Source organism: Pongo abelii, chromosome 9, assembly GCF_028885655.2.
Source record: "Pongo abelii isolate AG06213 chromosome 9, NHGRI_mPonAbe1-v2.0_pri, whole genome shotgun sequence".
NCBI lineage: Eukaryota > Metazoa > Chordata > Mammalia > Primates > Hominidae > Pongo > Pongo abelii.
The window spans coordinates 75082784-75105966 of NC_071994.2; the positions used below are offsets into that span (position 1 = coordinate 75082784).

The 23183-nt window shown below is 38.1% G+C and overlaps 1 protein-coding gene and 1 long non-coding RNA gene across 8 annotated transcripts in view; one reads left to right on the plus strand and one right to left on the minus strand.

Moving 5' to 3' along the window:
* Positions 1-23183, minus strand: part of FCHSD2 (FCH and double SH3 domains 2) — a 308605-nt gene that overhangs the window by 207269 nt on the left and 78153 nt on the right. The gene's annotated exons all lie outside the window — the stretch shown is intronic.
* On the plus strand, positions 12997-14648 carry LOC129048934 (uncharacterized). The gene is made up of 3 exons (XR_008511642.2): positions 12997-13064; positions 13781-13903; positions 14494-14648. It is a non-coding gene; the product is annotated as an uncharacterized LOC129048934 (long non-coding RNA).

A 23183-nucleotide genomic window follows, 5' to 3' on the forward strand; every position in this document is an offset into this window, starting at 1 on the left:
ATAGAAAGGAAACAAAATTAGATATCATTTTTGTCCCAGGATGGCAAAAATTTAATGACTGGCAGCATCCACTCCTGTTAAGACAGGATGCACCACATTACTATAAATTATTGGTAGAAATATAAATTGGCGTAGCATTTTAAATTTTTATTAGTAATCAAGTTTTTAAACATGTTTTTACCTACTAATATCTTTTAAAATTTTAAATATAGATAGACTTCGCTTACAAGGAAGCCATTTTCAGAACTGCTAAAATAAAAGCACGAGTATAACAAGATAAATAAGTACATTTATTGTAGTATGTATATTTGTTTGTTGATTGATTGATTGATTAAGACAGGGATTTCACCATGTTGCCCAGGCTGGTCTTGAACTCCTGGCCAAAAACGATCCTCCTACCTCTGCCTCCCAAAGTCTTGAGATTACAATCGTAAGCTACCATGCCCAGTCACAGTATTGCTTTAAACAACTTAAATCAATAGGATGTAGATCAAAATATGTGGATGTTAAATAATTTATATCCACAATATGAACTATGATGCTGTCAATAAAATGAGGTCTTTCTGTATTCACTTTGGGAAAATATCAATGATATTTTGGCACATGTACACATATGTAACTAACCTGCACATTGTGCACATGTACCCTAAAACTTAAAGTATAATAATAAAAAAAATTATTAAATATAAAAGACAAGATGCAGAATAAATGTGAATATAATTCTACTTTTTTATAAAGGAAAAACTACATATTAAATGAGTACACATAAAAGGAAAAGATTTACACAAAACATGACAGTAAATTTGAAAAAAAAAAGGCAAATATTTCATGTACCACCCATATTATTTGAATTGTTAAAACTACCATTTTTTTTTTAATTAAAGAAAAAGATTCTTATGAAACAAGATGTCAAAATATCTGGTAGAAGCTACATACCTAAATGACAGGGAAGAAAAGTGGTCAGCTTCATTGTTTTTACTGCATCTTATTCAAGGTTATAAGAAAAGAATATGATCCCCTATAATACTCAAAAGCATGATTTGTACTTGGGATTATATTTTGAAAAAATTAACTGACAGAAAAACAGAGCACAAGCAATTCTATCCTTTGTTTTGGATTCACATCCCCAGATAGAACAAAAAATACTGGTCATTGACAGTACCTAGCCACTGCCAAGGATAATGCAAAAAGAAATCCTGAAATAAAGTATTAACCTATCAAATAACATAAAACACATCTAAAAACTGTTCCATGATTTCTAACGGCAAATATTTATACTCTTTCTTTCAGAAATGGGATTAGAACCCCCTTCTCTTTTCCTTTCATTTGGCATCAATGTGACCTCAACAAGTACTTTCTAGGTCTAGGACTATCAAAATGCTATAAAATGTATTGACTTTTTTATAATGTGCAAAGCACTGTATCCCTCAGAATTTACTCAGTAAATATTTGCTAATGACTGTATATACAAATGATGGTGAGCTAATGACTTTGTTATCTCATTTAAGCTTAGCAACAACTGTGAGTTATTTATTAACCCCAATATGTAGAGGGGGAAATGGCTTAAGTAATTTATGTAGAGTGATTATGTTAACAAATGGTGGAGCCAGAATTAGAACTCTAATGGTCTTATTCTATGTTGTTTCTTTAAGTAGTACATACTGTCTGTGAAAACATGAGTTATTTCTAAAAAGGCAGGAAGTTAAAAAAAAAAAAAACAGGAGGAACAAGAAAACAGAACAGAAAGTAATAGAAAAACTTGACAATGGTAGCATATCAAACTGCAAAAAGTAAAAACCTGACCCAAAGCATTTGAGGCATAGCTAGAGCAGCAGGATATTTCTGTATATCCTGTTTAGCCAATTGTAATTCCTTTCTTCAGCGGGATCCCTCAGCTCATGCCATGTACCGACACACATATGGGACCCAAAAGTTACCTCTGATCTCCCTTAAGCCAAGGTTCATAATAGTCTAGTACTGGCTTAACTTGTTATTTACAGGTACTAGGCATTTCAGAGATAATTTCTGCAAAACAGAATGGCTTGGTTACCTGTGTATGGACCAGCTATTGCTGAATCAATGCTCTGTAACAACTCAAAAAATGCAAATGGATTAAAACAATAAATGCTAACTTCTGCTCATGAATCTGCAGGTTGGCTAGAGCATCTCCGCTTCAGGTTGCAGGTCAAGTTCAGGTATCCTTCACATATCTTTCATTCTGAGACCCCATCTGAAGTAGTTACCTGGGGCAAGTTCTTCTTACAGTAAGTGCCAGAAGTACAAAAAAGCTGGAAATAACTTGCCATGCCTCTTAAAGCCTCATTTTAGAAATGGCTTTACAGTCAATTCCATCTCCATTCTACTAGTCCAAGCAAGCCGTATGACCAAGTCTAAAGTCAGTAAGACAGGGATGTATGTATAGTTCACCTCAAGAGAAAGGGTGGGGAATGAATATTTGCTGAGCAATAATTCAATCTACCATAAACTCTAAGAAAAATTCCCAGAACAATTTCACTCGGATTCAATAACGACCACACAAACATAGCAAGATGCTATCAAATTCTCACATGACAAAGAGCTAAGAAGAACAGTAAATATTTAAATAACAGAATCAAGATGCTAAAACTTCTCAACATACTGACACAGTGGAATAAACCTAATACAATAGAATCTCAAAGGAGTAAAAAGTCCTGCCATGGGTTCAGCGTAGGATGGTGAAGATCTGATTTAATAGCAAGATATGTAAAAAGACCTAGTGGTTTTTGAGTTTGAGCTCATTGAGAACTTTTAATGTGATATCACTGTTGAAAAAATAATGCAACTTAGCACATATTTAAAGTAATAATAACACAGTTGAGTGCCCAGTATATATGAAGTACATAGTAAAACTTTAAGGAAAAAATTAAAACATGACAGAAACTGTCTCATACCCACAACAATACTAAATTTGGTTCTGATTTCTGTATCAATGGCTTAAGAATAATGACAAGAAACAAGATAGGTAAAAGCTTTAAAACAGTTTCATAGGACATTCAAGTGTGAACTAAATAAACTACAAATTTTTATGAGTGGAAAGACTGGGAATGGGATGTAGACTACTAGAAAGAGATAAGAAGTATAAAAATTGTTTTCAAATTCCTAAAAGACTATCATGTATACAAGGAAGGTTTCTTAAAAAAGTTTTGCTCAAGATAAATAGAAACTAACTATAAGCTGAATGCTTTGAGAGAGAGTGAAATACTGTCACTGAATGAATTCAGGTAGAAGTTGCCAGGCCTCTCTATATAAGAAGTCAGTAAACTTTTCTGTAAAAGGCCAGAGAGTAAATATTTTTGGCTCTGCAGGCCATAAGATATCCAGGGCAACTACCCTAATATACTATTGTAGTGAGAAGGCAGCCATAGACAACATGTAAACAAATAGGTATGTCCGTGGTCTAACAAAACTTTACTTACAAAAACAGGTGTCAGGCCAGACAGCCCTAGTTTGCCAGCCTCTATATTAAAAAGAGGGCTGGACCATATGACCTTCACACCACTTCTAGATCCAAGTTTCCATAAAAAGTCATTAAGCAATTCAACAATATGTAGAAATAAGTGAAAAAGACATATTTAGACTGATATAGAGATACATCATATGCAGACATATATGTACATTTATAAACCATATAGAAAGAATATTACTATAAACATATATGGGACGGGTCACCTTTGTCACAATGGATTTGAACTACAGCTGCTGAATATATAAGGCTCTTAAATAGTTCCTTTTGTAGGACAACATTGGAGTAATCATAAGATAGACATAGGAACCCAGGCCCCCATAATGGTTTTTCAGTAACAGGTGAACAAATAAGACATAAACTAAGACGGCTGTCCTTAAACAAGGCTTTCCATATCCACATGGGGAGATAATGGGAACATCTGCAAATTGCCTGCTTAAAGTCCCTTTATATTTGTTGAACGTTATGTCTCCATTCACTAATATGAGGAAAAAACCATCTCACTGAATCTCAAATACAGCAAATGAAATCTATAATTAAGTTTTACCAAAGGCCAAGAATATCTACTCTAAGAAAAATAATATAAGAGTCAGAACACCCCTTCTTGCTACAATGGCCTTCTATTAGTCTCTAGATTAGAACAAAGGTCCTCCAACTGTTTGTTACTGATACATAACAGGCAAGTACAGAAATTGAGAGTAAGCATTTAGAAAGTTTTAAGCAATTTGACATCAGTTAGTTTGTTATCTATAATGGAAATATTTTAAAAATCTCGCTGGGCACAGTGGCTCATGCCTGTAATCCCAACATTTTGGGAGGCCAAGGTGGGAGGATCGCTTGAATCCAAGAGTTCAAGACTAGTCTGGGCTACAAAGCGAGACCCTGTCTCTACAAAAATTTAAAAATTAGCAGGACGTGGTGTCACACATGGTGCCGCCAGTGGTATTGCATGCTGAGGAGGGAAAATCAGTTGAGCCCAGGGGACTGAGGCTACATTGAGCCAAGATTGCACTACTGCACTTCAGATTGGGTGACAGAGTAAGACTCTAGCTCTAAAGAATAAAAAAATAAAAAATTTAAATCTGAGAAAATGTAAGCATATTTTCATAATCTGTCATTGTGTCATTTAAATTTCAATCAGCCTATAATTTATAATTTAATATTTTTAGCTAAATTAAGGAAGTAAATAGGTATTTTTACACCTAATTTACAAACAGAAAAAGCTTAATGGGCTTTCTTTGGCAAAAAAAGATAAAACGTCTCTGAATGAGGCAGAGGTAGTAAACCAAACAACAATGAAAGTAATTTCAAATAAATAAAGACCAAGGACTTTATACTATTTTACACAAAAGTATGACTGGCAGCAAAGTTTAAAACCACTATGGGTTATCTGCAGAGATGTACTGGCTATGCAACAATAAAACCATCAAAACCTAAGTAGTATTTATGCAAAAACCATATAGACATTCAAAACAAAAAAAAAATTTGAAATAAAAAGTAGTGAATTGAAAAGCCAACAGAAGCAAATGTTTACCATTTCACATAAGTATTAGTGTTTTCAGGCTTTTTATATAATAGACCTTCAGGATGCTAACACAGTATATAAACACACACACACACACACACACACACCCCACACACACTGACATCAGGGAAAAATTCCACCAAAGATGTTTGCTTGGAAATATTCAGTGAATCTGCAATAAAGAACCAATTTCCAATGACACCATAGTCTGATGAATTCAGGAACTGGTTAATGACATGGAAGACCAATTCACAGAACAAAGAAATTTAGTGACGTGTTTTTAATTGAAACTTAATAAATGCAAAGATAGTACGGCATTTCCTTTGGTATATGTGTGATCTGAACATGATGGTGCTGTGAAGGAAGAATTATTTTTCCGCTTCACTGCCAAACATAACAATTTCCAAACTGTACAAATCCATGAAAAATTATAAGTCTATAAACATGATTTGGAGTTTAAATTTTGTGTAACAGTATATTCTGATGGTGCAATTGTAATGACAATAAAGTACTCTGGAGCAGTTATCCAGATTAAGCCGTTTACTCCAGAGTGTAAATCAATGCATTGTTTCCTTCATTGAGAAACTCTTGGTATAATTTTTTTTTAAAAAAAGACACCTGTCTAAACAGTACGTTTAGTGATAATTAATAGTGTAATTGTGAATTACTTAAAGGCTAATGCAGTGTATTAGAGAGTATTCTCTTCACTGAGAGAGGATATGAAAACTAATCGTACACTACTGTTACTACATACTGAAGTTCCATGGTTGTCAAAGAGAAACACTGTCGAAAATAAACAATGAAACGAATTCTTAGTGTTTCTGCAAGATAAAAAAGTGTGGTCCTAATGTTTTAAAGATGTGAATTGGACAATCGGATTTATTCGTCTTATATATTCGGTATTTTTAATAATCTTCATACTTGTAAGAAAGGGATACAAGTATTTCTCAATGACCAATAAGATTAAAGGGCAAAAAAAGACGCTAATAGCATGAAAAGATCAGTTTCTACAGATATTTAGGAAATATTCCATAATTTTCTCTTTTTTTTTTTTGAGATGGAGTCTCGCTCTGTTGCCCAGACTGGAGAGCAGTGGTGTGGTGTCAGCTCACTGCAACCACCGCCTCCTAGGTTCAGGTGATTCTCCTGCCTCAGCCTCCCAAGTAGCTGGGATTACAGATGCCCGCCACCACACCTGGCTAATTTTTGTATTTTTAGTAAGATGGGGTTTCACCATGTTGGCCAGACTAGTCTCAAACTCCTGGCCTCAAGTGATCTGCCCGCCTCAGCCTCCCAAAGTGCTGGGATTACAGGAGTGAGCCACTGCACCCAGCCTTTTTTTTTTTTTTCCCATAATTTTCAATGAAGTAGGTATGATCAGGTATGGTATATTTGTTGAAAAATTATCACTAACCTTACAAATTTGATAAAAACATTTTCAATTTTTTTCCACCAAAAGAAGATTCATATAAAAGACATTTGTGGATCTACAACCTATTCATTGAGAGATAATTTAAATTTAACTATAATTCCACAGGATAAATTATTGGAATTGACTACTAATGAAAGATAGAAAATGAATTCTGAAAAAAATCACTTGCTTCACCTTGGAAAAAAGTTAGACATGAATATCCTGAGCTTGCTAAAATTTCTTTTAAATCTAAATGTCTTCAGTTCACAGCAACATATTTTTAAATCTGGTTTCTCTAAACTGAGTGTTGTTAAAACAAAATATAGGAGTAGTATACAAATACGTTATCTCTTGTGAGTAGTACTGTCGTCAATCTAACCTAGATTAGATAAACTAATAGCAAAAAGCAAATTTATGTCACATTAAAATTGTTAAATATCCATATATACAATGTTTGTTTACAGTATGGGCATTTAATAAATGGAGAGCTGCAATTTTGCTTGGCTTTGTGTTTAGTTAGTATTACAGAATGACAAAAAAGTTATGACTATAGCAGCAATTCTCTATATTAATAGAAGATATCTTCAAGTAACAACATTTATGGTTCTTCTAATTGTTTTCTTCTTCCCTATGTATGACCATTTAAATTATACGTTGAAATGTAACTTGTTGTCTGTAATCTAAAAATTTTAACCATGTATGTCTTTTTTACTCATCCAATAATTCACTTTTATTGTATTTTACAAAAATGTCCACCTACAAATTTTAAGGGAAGAGGCGGGGAGAGTCCTCACAACAGATAGTTTGAGTGCACAGGTTGGCAAATTCTAGCCTGCCGTCTGTTTCACTAAATAAAGTTTGACTGGAACACAGTCACATCCATTTGTTTGCCAATTGTCTATGGCTGCTTTCACTCTATAACAGCAATGTTGGGAAATTTGACAGAGACCATATGGCCCTCAAAGCATAAAATATTTACTATCTGGTCCTTTGCAAAAAAAAAAAAGTTTGCCAATCTCTGCTCTGGATGGTTGAACATAACCCACTGGAATTACTTCTCTATTTTCCTTCCCAATCATTCAGTAAGCAAAGACAGCACTGCCCAGACCCTTAAAACGATTAAACATTCTAACACGCAGACAGGGGACTAGAAAAAAAAAAGAAATTTAAATACCATTTAGGTATTTCCTTTGATAGGGAATGATGGGCATGTAAACCCCTCAATGTAGTCTCTGTCTCTTGGTATCCTAAAATTCCTGTCTATTTTGGATTTAAAAAGAATCAAAGTATAGTCTGATCCAAATAGGGGAAGAAGCACTAAATCTGGAAGACCCTGAAGAATCCCAGACACATAACAAGTATTCCAGCTACAGGAGGGGAGGGAGGGACGGAGGCAGGGGAAACAAACAGAAGGGGTGGAAGAGAGAGAGAAAGGACCTTTTCCTGCTATAATTTTTTTTTTTCAGAGTCTTGGCTTTGTCACCCAGGCTGAAGTGCAGTGGCACAATCATGGCTCACTGCAGCCTTGACCTCCTGGTCTTAAGTGATCCCCCCACCTCGGCCGCTAGAGTAGCTAGGACCACAGACACATGGGCCTGGTGGCATGTGCCTGTAATCTCAGCTACTGGGGAGGCAGAGGTGGGAGGACTGCTTGAGACCAAGAGGTTGAAGCTCCAGTGGGCTGTTGTATTAGTCCATTCTCACGCTGCTAAATAAAGACATACTCGAGACTGGGTAGTTTATAAAAAGAGGTTTAATGGTCTCACAGTTCCAAGTGGCTGGGGAGGCCTCAAAATCATGGGGGAGCATTTTTTCTTCATGTGTTTTTTGGCTGCATAAATGTCTTCTTTTGAGAAGTGTCTGTTCATGTCCTTCGCCCACTTTTTGATGGGGTTGTTTGTTTTTTTCTTGTAAATTTGTTGGAGTTCATTGTAGATTCTGGATATTAGCCCTTTGTCAGATGAGTAGGTTGCGAAAATTTTCTCCCATTTTGTAGGTTGCCTGTTCACTCTGATGGTAGTTTCTTTTGCTGTGCAGAAGCTCTTTACTTTAATTAGATCCCATTTGTCAATTTTGGCTTTTGTTGCCATTGCTTTTGCTGTTTTAGACATGAAGTCCTTGCCCATGCCTATGTCCTGAATGGTAATGCCTAGGTTTTCTTCTAGGGTTTTTATGGTTTTAGGTCTAACATTTAAGTCTTTAATCCATCTTGAATTGATTTTTGTATAAGGTGTAAGGAAGGGATCCAGTTTCAGCTTTCTACATATGGCTAGCCAGTTTTCCCAGCACCATTTATTAAGTAGGGAATCCTTTCCCCATTTCTTGTTTTTGTCAGGTTTGTCAAAGATCAGATACTTGTAGATATGTGGCATTATTTCTGACGGCTCTGTTCTGTTCCATTGATCTATATCTCTGTTTTGGTACCAGTACCATGCTGTTTTGGTTACTGTAGCCTTGTAGTATAGTTTGAAGTCAGGTAGTGTGATGCCTCCAGCTTTGTTCTTTTGGCTTAGGATTGACTTGGCGATGCGGGCTCTTTTTTGGTTCCATATGAACTTTAAAGTAGTTTTTCCTGGCCATCAGAGAAATGCAAATCAAAACCACAATGAGATACCATCTCACACCAGTTAGAATGGCAATCATTAAAAAGTCTGGAAACAACAGGTGCTGGAGAGGATGTGGAGAAACAGGAACACTTTTACACTGTTGGTGGGACTGTAAACTAGTTCAACCCTTGTGGAAGTCAGTGTGGCGATTCCTCAGGGATCTAGAACTAGAAATTCCATTCGACCCAGCCATCCCATTACTGGGTATATACCCAAAGGACTATAAATCATGCTGCTATAAAGACACATGCACACGTATGTTTATTGCGGCATTATTCACAATAGCAAAGACTTGGAACCAACCCAAACGTCCAACAATGATAGACTGGATTAAGAAAATGTGGCACATATACACCATGGAATACTATGCAGCCATAAAAAATGATGAGTTCACGTCCTTTGTAGGGACATGGATGAAATTGGAAATCATCATTCTCAGTAAACTATCGCAAGAACAAAAAACCAAACACCGCATATTCTCACTCATAGGTGGGAATTGAACAATGAGAACACATGGACACAGGAAGGGGAACATCACACTCTGGGGACTGTTGTGGGGTGGGGGGAGGGGGGAGGGATAGCATTGGGAGATATACCTAATGCTAGATGACGAGTTGGTGGGTGCAGCGCACCAGCATGGCACATGTATACATATGTAACTTACCTGCACATTGCACACATGTACCATAAAACCTAAAGTATAATAATAATAATAATAAAAGAAAAAAAAAATCATGGGGGAAGGCAAAGGAGGAACAAAGGCTCATCCTACCTGGCGGCAGGCAAGAGAATGAGTGCCAGCAGGGAAAATGCCAGGCACTTATAAAACCATCAGATCTCGAAAGAACTCACTATCGTGAGAACAACAGGGGGAAAACCACCCCCATGATTCAATTACCTCCCACAGGGTGCCTCCTACAACATGTGTGGGGATTATGGGAGCTACAATTCAAGATGAGATTTGGGTGGGGACACAGGCAAACCGTATCAGCCATGATCACCCCACTGGACTCCAGCCTGGGCAACAGAGTGAGACCCTGTCTCAAAAAAAAAAAAAATTCTGATAAACACTGAAGTAAATACTAATAATTCAAATACAAACAAATGGCAGAGCTGTCACTTTCTACCCATACAGAGCTCTTTATCAGAAGTATACAATGACCATCCAATAAAATCTGATAAGAAATAAGACAGTTTTAAACCTTGAGATACAAGCTAATGATAGCAGAAAGTCATCAAAAGATACTGATATTTCAAAATAATATTTATTCATTAAGATTTTATGCATATTTTATAATGTATACAATATATTAGTACAGAGTACATGTATGTTACAAATAAATATATATATCACTTAAATTTTTTAATAGACAAAACATACCACCAAAAGATATCTGAAGACCACTATTTAAACAGACAATCTGTAGAGTAGAAAAGCAGAAATATCCTTTAAGAATACTGAACTCCAAAAGGACAAATATTGTGATTCCATTTATATGAAGTATCTAGACTAGGCAAATTTATAGAAACAGAAAGTAGATTCAGGGGCTGTGGGAGGAGAGAAAGGGGAATTACTGCTTAATGATTACAGAATTTCTATTTGGGTTGATGAAAATGTTCTGGAAATAGTGGTGATAGTTGCACAACACTGTGAATGCCAATGAATTTTACCCTTAAAAATAGTTGAAATGATAAATTTTATGTTATGTATATTTTACCACAATAAAAAAACCTGATCACAAGCCCCACCCCATAAAAAAAACTAAACTCATTCTCAGTTCAAATTAAATGCTTACTATCTTTGAGCTACAACCTTGTTTCCCTGAGTGTCTTACTTATCCAGACCAGTAGATCTCCATTATACATTAACAGGTTAAGCGTCTTGTTAGTTTTATCAGGACATGTCTTCTGGGTAAACTGAAATTGAGTTTCTGGGCTTACGAGCCAAGGTAGGGATCCTGTGCAACTGTGCCTAAAGTAAAGAGATGGTCTCCATCTTTAAAATCTCTTTGATGCAAACAAATTGCTAATTGATGTACAGGAGTTATTTTTTACTGCTAGAATAACAGTATTAGTAAAGAACACTGCTCATACCCCCAAAATGTAATCTTTTTAAAAATTATTTTTTGTCTCCCTAGATTCTAAAAGTCATACATGTTCACAGTGAAAAAGGACTGTTTAGGTACATTTGTCTCTTCAACTCTGCTAAAATCAATCAATTTAATCTTTCAAATGGGGTAAATTTCACCTAAGGATTTATTATCATTCTCAGAACTTGAAACTATATTTCCTCATTCATTCATTCGTTAAATAAACATTCACCATGCATTTAACACATACCAGAGACTATGCAAAATGGATAGAGAAGAGGGCATAACAGAACAATAAGTCATATGACAGAAGCAAAAGGTACTACAGGAGAGCACGTGAGAGCCACCAAATTCAGACTGAGCAGCAACAGATGAGGGAATAAAATCCATAGATTGACAAGGCCGGGAGCGGTGGCTCACGCCTGTAATCCCAGCACTTTGGGAGGCCGAGGCGGGTGGATCACAGGGTCAGAAGATCGAGACCATCCTAGCTAACACAGTGAAACCCCATCTCTACTAAAAATACAAAAAAAATTAGCCGGGCATGGTGGCAGGCGCCTGTAGTCCCAGCTACTTGGGAAACTGAGGCAGGAGAATGATGTGAACCCGGGAGGCAGAGCTTGCAGTGAGCCGAGATCACACCACTGCACTCTAGCCTGGGCGACAGAGCAAGACTCCGACTCAAAAACTGAAAAATAAAATAAAATAAAATAAATAAATAAATAAAATCCATAGGTTGACAATTGATTTGCATCGTGAAGTACATAAGGAAACAACCTAGTAAAATGCAGAAGGACCTTTGTAGTAAACAAATGAATACCCCACAATTAAAGATTAAATGAAATCATGTCTTTAAGTGACCGGCATAGTACCTAGGACACAGTATACAGGTTCGAAGCACGGGCACTGAGGCCACTAGGAGAAGCAAAACAGAAGCTGAAGAATCACAAGGAAGAAAAAAAACAGCCAGGTAATCTCCTTCAGAAGAGAAACTTAAAGCATTCCACCAGGATTTCCTTACTGTGGTAATTATGGGGGTTCCCAGCTTACTTGTCTGCTTCCTGCCCTCACAGCCAATGGAGGTAGGCCTTCTCCAGAAAACTATATTAAAAAGGATATAGGTGAATGGAAAGGACAGAAGGGAAGAAGAGAGGAAGGGAGGGAGGGAGGAGAAAACATCTATATAAGGAATATTCTACCTCCTTCTATGTGGCCATCAGGACTATTCCATTAGGCTCCATTTCCCTTTCTACATCAGTCACCACGAGATATGCCAAGACTCCCAGTTTATTCATCAACAAAACCCTCATTCTCAAAGTGTTCTGTACATCTACTAATCAAGCTCAGTCCCTAACCCTTTAAATCAGAGCTTCCCAAACAATGTATTGCGCCCCACAGCTATATAGGGAATGGGTTCCCCTCAGTTGTTGAGGGATCTAAGAGGAGCCTGGGACACATAAGCCTCCAGGACTGCCAGTTTGGTATTCTTTTTTTTTTTTTTTTTTTTTTTTTTGAGACAGAGTCTTGCTCTGTCGCCCAGGCTGGAGTGCAGTGGCACGATCTTGGCTCACTGCAAGCTCCGCCTCCCGGGTTCATGCCATCCTCCTGCCTCGGCTTCTCGAGTAGCTGGGATTACAGGCGCCCGCCACCATGCCTGGCTAATTTTTTGTATTTTTAGTAGAGACGGGGTTTCACCATGTTAGCCAGGATGGGCTCGATCTCCTGACCTCGTGATCCGCCTGCCTAGGCCTCCCAAAATGCTGGAATTACAGGTGTGAGCCACTGTGCCTGGCCAATTCTGTATTCTTTAAAGGTATTGGACCATTATTGTTTTATGTCACAAAATCAGCCAGGCTGATGCCACAGCAACCTGGCACTAACACCTGAGGTTATTACAGCACAGAGAGCTATGAAAATCAGACATTAAATGGTATAGTATATATACCAATATTCTATCAACAAAGGACAATTCCAGTTGTAACATACTCAGTGTGACATGGGTATGGCTAGATGTCATCACAATCTGCCCATCAATTATCTAAACAACAGACTGACTAATTTCTTGATTTGAATACTACTAGTATAACACATGATAGAAAGTTAGATACATAGTAAAATTAGGGAAAGGCTTCAAGATCTTTATTTTTAACAAAACTTCTTGGCTACATAATCATTCTCTGATAATGATTACTTGTTTTTTAGGTTTATTTCATTTTCTTTTTTTTTTTTTTTTTTTAAGACAGAGTCTTGCTCTGTCTCCCAGGCTGGACTTCAGTGGTATGATCTCGGCTCACTGCAACCTCTGCCTCCCAGGTTCAAGCAATTCTCCTGCCTCAGCCTCCCAAGTAGCTGGCTAATTTTTGTATTTTTAGTCGAGATGGGGTTTTACCATGTTGGCCAGGCTGGTCTTGAACTTCTGACCTCAGGTGATCCGCCTGCCTCAGCATCCCAAAGTGCTAGGATTACAAGCATGAGCCATCCCACCCAGACTTTCATTTTCTAACAGGATAAATAATCTTTTACATCTTTTTTGGATCACTTACCAACCAGAAATATAATTGCATATGAGTTTCCACAGTCCTTACATTGATAGGCTAGCCTCTATAACATAAGGTGAAATAGACTCAATGAATCATCCCATTTTAGTTTTTAAGCTAAGATAAGAAATTATACCATTGTTGAACTGTACTCAATTCAACAAACATGGATATAAACGTAAACAAGAAAATGAGACTACTTTCAGTGAGAATGCACACTATAATTCATAAGGTAAGTCTAGCTCAAATACTGAAAAGTGAACCATTTGGGATGAAAGCAAAATGATTTCAAAATACAGAGTCTATTGACAATGGCTGAAGACTTTACATTACACTGTGTGAACTACAGTTTCTTTACCCTCCGTGGGGTTTTTTTAACCCCCATATCAGAAAAGGATTTTTACACTATAAAGTTATTTCCTTTTTTAAAAAAGGAATTTTAAAAATTAATTCCTAGGTTTTCTAGGATTAAGAAGTTGTAGGACAGGCTAAAGAAAACATTGTGTCAGATAAGTGTGAGCCATCACACTGCACTTCAAAGAGTTCATAAATCATAAACATAAATGTCAGATGTGACTATCCCTAAAAACGAGGAATGCTCCCTACCCTTCACTCTAACTTCTTCTGCCTTATACTAAGTTTATTTTGCTGAAGGTCAACCAGTATTTCTAATCTTCTTTCCATGGTAAGAGGAAAAGCAAAATTAGTCTAAGAAAATTCAAGTTTTATGTATCCTAGTACCAAATGAAGTCCTGAGAAATCGGCTAATAATGAATTTTACTAAAAATTTTCTGTGAAGTTTTCTTTCTTTTTTTCCCCTAGCTGTCAACACTTCCAGAATTCTGGCAATCTGAAAGCATGGATTCTCATCCCAAGACAATGAAAACCGACGGTTAAGGAACAGACAACAGTTTTAGCATACTCTCAAACAATCCTTGACTAATAGAAGACTTGATAAATTAACCATTTGTTGTACCAAAACTTTGCTTATATCTGCAGAAATCCTACCCTAAACTGTACCTTGTTTACATGGTCATCAGTACATTCTCAGGTATTCCTGTTACAAACAAAGCAAATTATATATACCTCCTATCCTTACTAAAATGTTCTTTTTAAAAGCAGGTAGGATACACTGCTATCAGAGATGATAACACCTCTAGAAGCCTAGCCCTAACCTCTGTGACTCTGTTACTGTATAAAGAGTTAGTCACCCAGTAGATTCATTGGATGAATGCCAATGTAGCCACTAATTTAAAGTTAAACCTCAGGAAAGTAACACCCATTCAAGGAAGTTTAAACAAATGTCTAATTGTACCATATTTTGGCATTTAGGAAATTGAAGCATTATTCATATCTTCATTTCTACCTATTTCTTATTATTATCTGTCACCAGCAAATTCAAACATCATTTCCCAAGAACTCATAATTTATCGGAAGACATTTTGTATAATTTCATTTCAAACATTCTAATACCAGGAGCCTGGAAAAATACCAGGATTAAAAAAAAGTTTTATTTGTCTTGTGCTCCTTCTCACAGGCAATGAAGGAACACATTACAGTCAGAAAGTTTTCCAGGGGAAATAATCAATAGTATATCATACAATGTCAGAGCCAGAAGGAGCCATAAAGGCTATCTAAGAAAGACTTTGCATGAAGACCATGTAATCATTTCATGCTTTGATGGATTGTCCATTCATCCCACTGAAAACGCTTATGAATGAGAGATTTAAAAAATAAAAAGGAAAAAACTATAAGACAAAAATGGGCATGAAAATAACTATTTCCCCTGGGCCAGAAAAGCAAAGCTGTGGGCAAGACTGAAGTTAGAAATACACTAAACTCTAGGTTAAGAAGAAGGCAATGGAGAGTTTGGCTCCTGCAAAGTAAAGGAAACTAAAAGGGCTCACAGTAGGACAGGGATCAGGAGCCAGGTTCATAGCTTGAAACCAGGCACTATAGTGAGATTCCCGTGCTCATGAAGGAAGGCTGAAAAAATGCTACCAACAGCTGCCAGGAACAAGAACTTATATAGAACTGTTGATAAATAGAAGCAAAAGAAAACAGGCGAGGATTGCTGGCAAGATGGCCAAATAGGAACAGCTCCGGTCTGCAGCTCCCAGCGAGATCCTCGCAGAAGGCAGGTGAGGTACCTGGATGCATGTCCAACTGAGGTACCTGGTTCATCTCACTGGGACTGGTTGGACAGTAGGTGCAGCCCATGGAAAGCGAGCCGAAGCAGGGTGGGGGGTCACCTCACCTGGGAAGCACAAGGGGTTGGGGAATGTTTCCCCCTACCCAGGGGAAGCCATGAGGGACTGAGCCTGAAGAACTCTGGAACAGATACTGCGCTTGTCGCACGGTTTTTGCAACCTGCAGACCAGGAGATTCCCTCCGGTGCCTACCCCACCAGAGCCCTGGGTTTCAAGTACAAAACTGGGTGGCCATTTGGGCAGACACCAAACTAGCTGCAGGAGTTCTTTTTTTCCATACCCCAGTGGCACCGGGAATACCAGTGAGACAGAACCATTCACTTCCCCTGGAAAGGGGTGCTGAAGCCAGGGAGCCAAGTGGTATGGGTCTGCGGGTCCCACCCCCACGGAGCCCAGCAAACTAAGATCCACTGGCTTGAAATTCTCGCTGCCAGCACAGCAGCAGTCTGAGATCGACCTGGGGACGCTCGAGCTTGGTGTGGGGAGGGGCGTCCGCCATTGCTGAGGCTTGAGTAGGTGGTTTTACGCTCACAGTATAAACAAAGCCACTGGGAAGTTCGAACTAGGTGGGGCCCACTGCAGCTCAGCAAGGCTGCTGTGGCCAGACTGCCAGATTTCCCTTCTCTGGACAGGGCATCTCTGAAAAAAAGGCAATAGCCCCAGTCAGGGGCTTATAGATAAAACCCCCATCTCCCTGGGACAGAGCACCTGGGGAAAGGGGCAGCTGTGGGCGCAGCTTTAGCAGACTTAAATGTCCCTGCCTGGTGGCTCTGAAGAGAGCAGTGGACCTCCCAGCACCGTATTCGAGCTCTGTGAAGGGTCAGACTGCCTCCTCAAGTGAGTCCCTGACCCCTGTTCCTCCTGACTGGGAGACACCTCCCAGTAGGGGCCAACAGACACCTCATACAGGAGAGCTCTGACTGGCATCTGGCAGGTGCCTGTCTGGGACGAAGCTTCCAGAGGAAAGCTCGGCAGCAATCTTTGATGTTCTGCAGTCTCCGTTGATGATACCCAGGCAAACAGGGTCAGAAGTGGACCTCCAGCAAACTCCAGCAGACATGCAGCAGAGGGGCCTGTCAGAAGGAAAACTAACAAACAGAAAGGAATAGCATGTCCACTCAAACACACCAATGGAAAGTCATCAACATCAAAGACCAAAGGTACACAAATCCACAAAGATGGGGAGAAAGCAGTGCAAAAAGGCTAAAAATTCCAGAAGCCAAAATGCCTCTTCTCCTCCAAAGGATCACAACTCCTCACCAGCAAGGGAACAAAACTGGATGGAGAATGAATTTGACAAATTGACAGAAGTAGGCTTCAGAAGGTGGGTAATAACAAACACCTCCAAGCTAAAGGAGCATATTCTAACCCAAAGCAAGGAAGCTAAGAACCCTGAAAAAACGTTAGACGAATTGCTAACTAGAATAACCAGTGTAGAGGAGAACATAAATGGCCCGATAGAGCCGAAATACACAGCACGAGAACTTCATGAAGCATACACCATTTCAATAGCCAAATCGATCAAGAGGAAGAAAGGATATCAGTGACTGAAGATAATGAAATAAAGAAGACAAGATTACAGAAAAAAGAATAAAAAGGATGAACAAAGCCTCCAAGAAATATGGGACTATGTGAAAAGACCAAAGCTATGTCTGATTGGTGTACCTGAAAGTGACAAGGAGAATGGAACCAAGTTGGAAAACACTCTTCAGGGTATTATCCAGGAGAACTTCCCCAACCTAGCAAGACAGGCCAATATTCAAATTCAGGAAATACAGAGAACACCAAAAAGATACTCCTCAAGAAGAGCAACCCCAAGACACATAATCATCACATTCACCAAGGCTGAAATGAAGGAAAAAATGTTAAGGGCAGCCAGAGAGAAAGGTCGGGTTACCCACAAAGGGAAGCCCATCAGACTAACAGTGGATGTCTCAGCAGAAACCCTACAAGCCAGAAGAGAATGGGGGCCAATATTCAACATTCCTAAAGAAAAGAATTTCCAACCCAGAATTTCATATCCAGCCTAAGCTTCATAAGCAAAGGAGAAACAAAATCCTTTACAGACAAGCAAATGCTGAGGGATTTTGTCACCACCAGGCCTGCCTTTGAAGAGTTCCTGAAGGAAGCACTAAACATGGAAAGGAACAACCAGTACCAGCCACTGCAAAAACACGCCAAATTGTAAAGAACATCAACACTATGAAGAAACTGCATCAACTAATGGTCAAAACAACCAGCTAGCATCATAATGACAGGATCAGATTCACACATAACAATATTAACCTTAAATGTAAAAGGGCTAAATGCCCCAATTAAAAGATACAGACTGGCAAATTGGATAAAGAGTCAAGACCCATCAGTGTGCTGTATTCAGGAGACCCATCTCATGTGCAAAGACACACATAGGCTCAAAATAAAGGGATGGAGGAATATTTACCAAGCAAATGGAAAGCAAAAAAAAGCAGGAGTTGCAATCCTAATCTCCGATAAAACAGACTTTAAAACAACAAAGATCAAAAGAGACAAAAAACGGTATTACATATTGGTAAAGTGATCAATGCAGCAAGAAGAGCTAACTATCGTAAATACACATGCACCCAATACAGGAGCATCCAGATTCACAAAGCAAGTTCTTAGAGACCTACAAAGAGACTTAGACTCCCACACAATAATAATGGGAGACTTTAACACCCCACTGTCAATATTACACAGATTAATGAGACAGAAAATTAACAAGGATACTCAGGACTTGAACTCAGCTCTGGGCCAAGCAGACCTAATAGGCATCTACAGAACTCTCCACCCCAAAACAACAGAATATACATTCTTCTCAGCACCACATCACACTTATTCTAAAATTGACCACATAATTGAAAGTAAAACACTCCTCAGCAAATGCAAAAGAATGGAAATCATAACAGTCTCTCAGATCACAGTGCAATCAAACTAGAACTCAGGATTAAGACACTCACTCAAAACCACACAACTATGTGGAAATTGAACAACCTGCTCCTAAATGACTACTGGGTATATAATGAAATGAAGGCAGAAATAAAGATGTTCTTTGAAACCAATGAGAACAAAGACACAACGTACTAGAATCTCTGGGACACATTTAAAGTAGTCTGTAGAGGGGAATTTATAGCACTAAATGCCCACAAGAGAAAGCAGAAAAGATCTAAAATTGATACCCTAACATCAAAATTAAAAGAACTAGAGAAGCAACAGCAAACAAATTCAAAATCTAGCAGAAGACAAGAAATAACTAAGATCAGAGCAGAACTGAAGGAGATAGAAACAAGAAAAACCCTTCAAAATAAAAAATCAATGAATCCAGGAGCTGTTTTTTTGAGAAGATCAACAAAATACATAGACTACTTGCCAGACTAATAAAGAAGAAAAGAGAGAAGAATCAAACAGATGCAATAAAAAATGATATGAAGGATATCACTGATTCTGTGGGATCAGTGGTGATATTCTTATATCAGTGGTGATATTCTGTGGGATATTCTTATATCACCACTGATCCCATAGAAATACAAACTACCACCAGAGAATACTATAAGCACCTGCATGCAAATAAACTAGAAAATCTAGAAGAAATGGATAAATTCCTCGACACATACACCCTCCCAAGTCTAAACCAGAAAGAAGTCGAATCCCTGAATAAACCAATAACAAGTTCTGAAATTGAGGCAGTAATTAATAGCCTACCAACCAAAAAAAGTCCAGGACCAGACCGATTCACAGCCAAATTCTACCAGAGGTACAAAGAGGAGTTGGTACCATTCCTTCTGAAACTATTCCAAATGACAGAAAAAGAGGGAATCCTCCCTAACTCCTTTCATGAGGCCAGCATCATCCTGATACCAAAGCCTGACAGAGACACAACAAAAAAAGAAAACTTAAGGCCAATATCCCTGATGAACATCAATGCGAAAATCCTCAATAAAATACTGGCAAACCAAATCCAGCAACACATCAAAAAGCTTATCCACCATGATCAAATCGGCTTCATACCTGGGATGTAAGGCTGGTTCAACATATGCAAATCAATAAATGTAATCTATCACGTAAACAGAATCAATCACAAAAAACACACGATTATCTCAATAGATGCAGAAAAGGCCTTTGACGAAATTCAGCAGCGCTTCATGCTAAAAACTCTCAATAAACTGGGTATCAATGGAATGTATCAAAATAATAAGAGCTATTTATGACAAACCCACAGCCAATATCATACTGAACAGGCAAAAACTGGAAACATTCCCTTTGAAAACTGGCACAAGACAAGGATGCCCTCTCTCACCACTCCTATTCAACATAGTATTGGAAGTTCTGGCCAGAGCAATCAAGAAAGAGAAAGAAATAAAAGGTATTCAAATAGGAAGAGAGGAAGTCAAATTGTCTCTGTTTGCAGATGACATGATTGCATATTTAGAAAACCCCATCGTCTCAGTCCAAAATCTCCTTAAGCTGATAAGCAACTTCAGCAAAGTCTCAGGATCCAAAAAATCAATGTGCAAAAATCATAAGCATTCCTATACATCAATAACAGACAGAGAGAAAAATCATGAGTGAACTCCCATTCACAATTGCTACAAAGATAATAAAATACCTAGGAATCCAACTTACAAGGGATGTGAAGGACCTCTTCAAGGAGCACTACAAACCACTGCTCAAGGAAATAAGAGAGGACACAAACAAATGGAAAAATATTCCATGCTTATGGATAGGAAGAATCAATATCATGAAAATGGCCATACCACCCAAAGTAATTTATAGAGTCAATGCTATCCCCATCAAGCTACCACTGACTTTCTTCACAGAATTGGAAAAAAATAGCTTTAGGAGATACACCTAATGCTAAATGACAAGTTAATGGGTGCAGCACACCAGCATGGCACATGTATACATATGTAACTAACCTGCACATTGTGCACATGTACCCTAAAACTTAAAGTATAATAATAATAAAATAAAAGACATGACATTTAAAAAAATAAATAAAAATAAAAATTACATCAATTATTAAAAACAAACAAAGAAAAAAAACCTACTTTAAAGTTCATATGGAACCAAAAAAGAGCCTGCATAGCCAAAACAATCCTGGGCAAGAAGAACAAAGCTGGAGGCATCACGCTACCTGACTTCAAACTAGGGCTACAGTAACCAAAACAGCATGGTACTGGTACCAAAACAGATATATAGACCAATGGAACAGAACAGAGCCCTCAGAAATAACACCACACACCTACAACCAACTGATCTTTGACAAACCTGACACAGACAAGCAATGGGGAAAAGATTACCTATTTAATAAATGTTGTTGGGAAAACTGGCTAGCCATATGCAGAAAACTGAAACTGGATCCCTTCCTTACACCTTATACAAAAATCAGCTCGAGATGGATCAAAGACTTAAACATAAGACCTAGGACCATAGAAATCCTAGAAGAAAACCTAGGCAATACCATTCAGGACACAGGCATGGGCAAAGACTTCATGTCTAAAACACTGAAAGCAATGGCAACAAAAGCCAAAACTAATGGGATCTAATTAAACTAAAGAGCTTTTGCACAGCAAAAGAAACTATCATCAGAGTGAACAGGCAACCTACAGAATGGGAGAAAATTTTTGCAATCTATCTGACAAAGGGCTAATATCCAGAATCTACAAAGAACTTAAACAAATTTACAAGAAAAAAAAAACATCAAAAAGTGGGCAAAGGATATGAACAGACAGTTCTCAAAAGAAGACATTTATGCAGCCGACAGACATATGAAAAAATGCTCATCATCACTGGTCATTAAAGAAATGCAAATCAAAACCACAATGAGATATTATCTCACGCCAGTTAGAATGGCGATCATTAAAAAGTCAGGAAACAACAGATGCTGGAGAGGATGTGGAGAAATAGGAACGCTTTTACACTGTTGGTTGGAGTGTAAATTAGTTCAACCATTGTGGAAGACAGTGTGGCGATTCCTCAAGGATCTAGAACCAGAAATATCATTTGACCCAGAGATCCCATTACTGGGTATATACCCAAAGGATTACAAATCATTCTACTATAAAGACACATGCACACGTATGTTTATTCCGGTACTATTCACAATAGCAAAGACTTGGAACCAACCCAAATGTGTATCAATTATAGACTGGATAAAGAAAATGTGGCACATATACACCATGGAATACCATGAAGCCATAAAAAAGGATGAGTTCATGTCCTTTGCAGGGACATGGATGAAGCTGGAAACCATCATTCTCAGCAAACTATCACAAGAACAGAAAACCAAACACTGCATGTTCTCACTCATAAGTGGGAGTTGAACAATGAGAACTCATGGACATAGGGAGGGGAACATCACACACCAGGGCCTGTCGGGGGTTGGGGGCTAGAGGGCGGATAACATTAGGAGAAATATCTAACGCAGGTGACGGGTTGTTGGGTGTAACAAACCACCATGGCACATTACACCTATGTAACAAAACTGCGCGTTCTGCACATGTGTCCCAGAACTTAAAGTATAATAAAAAAAGAAAGAAAGAAAGAAAATAGATATGCTCTTAAATTGAATAAAAAACAATTGAACTTCCCCACTGGTTCAATGGTAGGTCTGCCATATCCCCAATATCATCATGTTCAAGATCCCTGAAGCATTTATAAGACCTGGTTCTACATTAAAGACTTAGGAGCTGAAAAGGGACAAGTGCAAAACCATCAGACAGAGAAGGATAAGCACAGAGAAAATGAGCGGAATGAAAAAAAAAAAAACAAAAAAAAAAACTCTACCTCTCAAAATGAGGCTTTAAACCAATATTCCAGCAACTGAAATACAAAATCATTTCACATGAAATCATTGAGAACAGTCTTACAAGGACCTTTATGAGGTACCTGTATTAGTCCATTTTCACACTGCTGATAAAGACATACCCAAGACTGGATAATTTATAAAGAAAAAGAGGTTTAATGGACTGATAGTTCCACATGGCTTGGGAGGCCTCACAATCATGGCAGAAGGCTAAGGGCATGTCTTACGTGGTGGCAGACACGAGAGAATGAGAACCAAGTGAAAGGGGTTTCCCCTTATAAAACCATCAGATCTCATGAGACTTATTCACTACCACGAGAACAGTATGGAAGAAACTGCCCTCATGATTCAGTTAACTCCCACCAGGTGCCTCGCACAACACATGGGAATTATGGGAACTATAATTCAAGATGAGATTTGGGTGGGGGCACAGGCAAACCATATCAGTACCCAAAATAAATGAAGAAATAATTTCTTCTTTA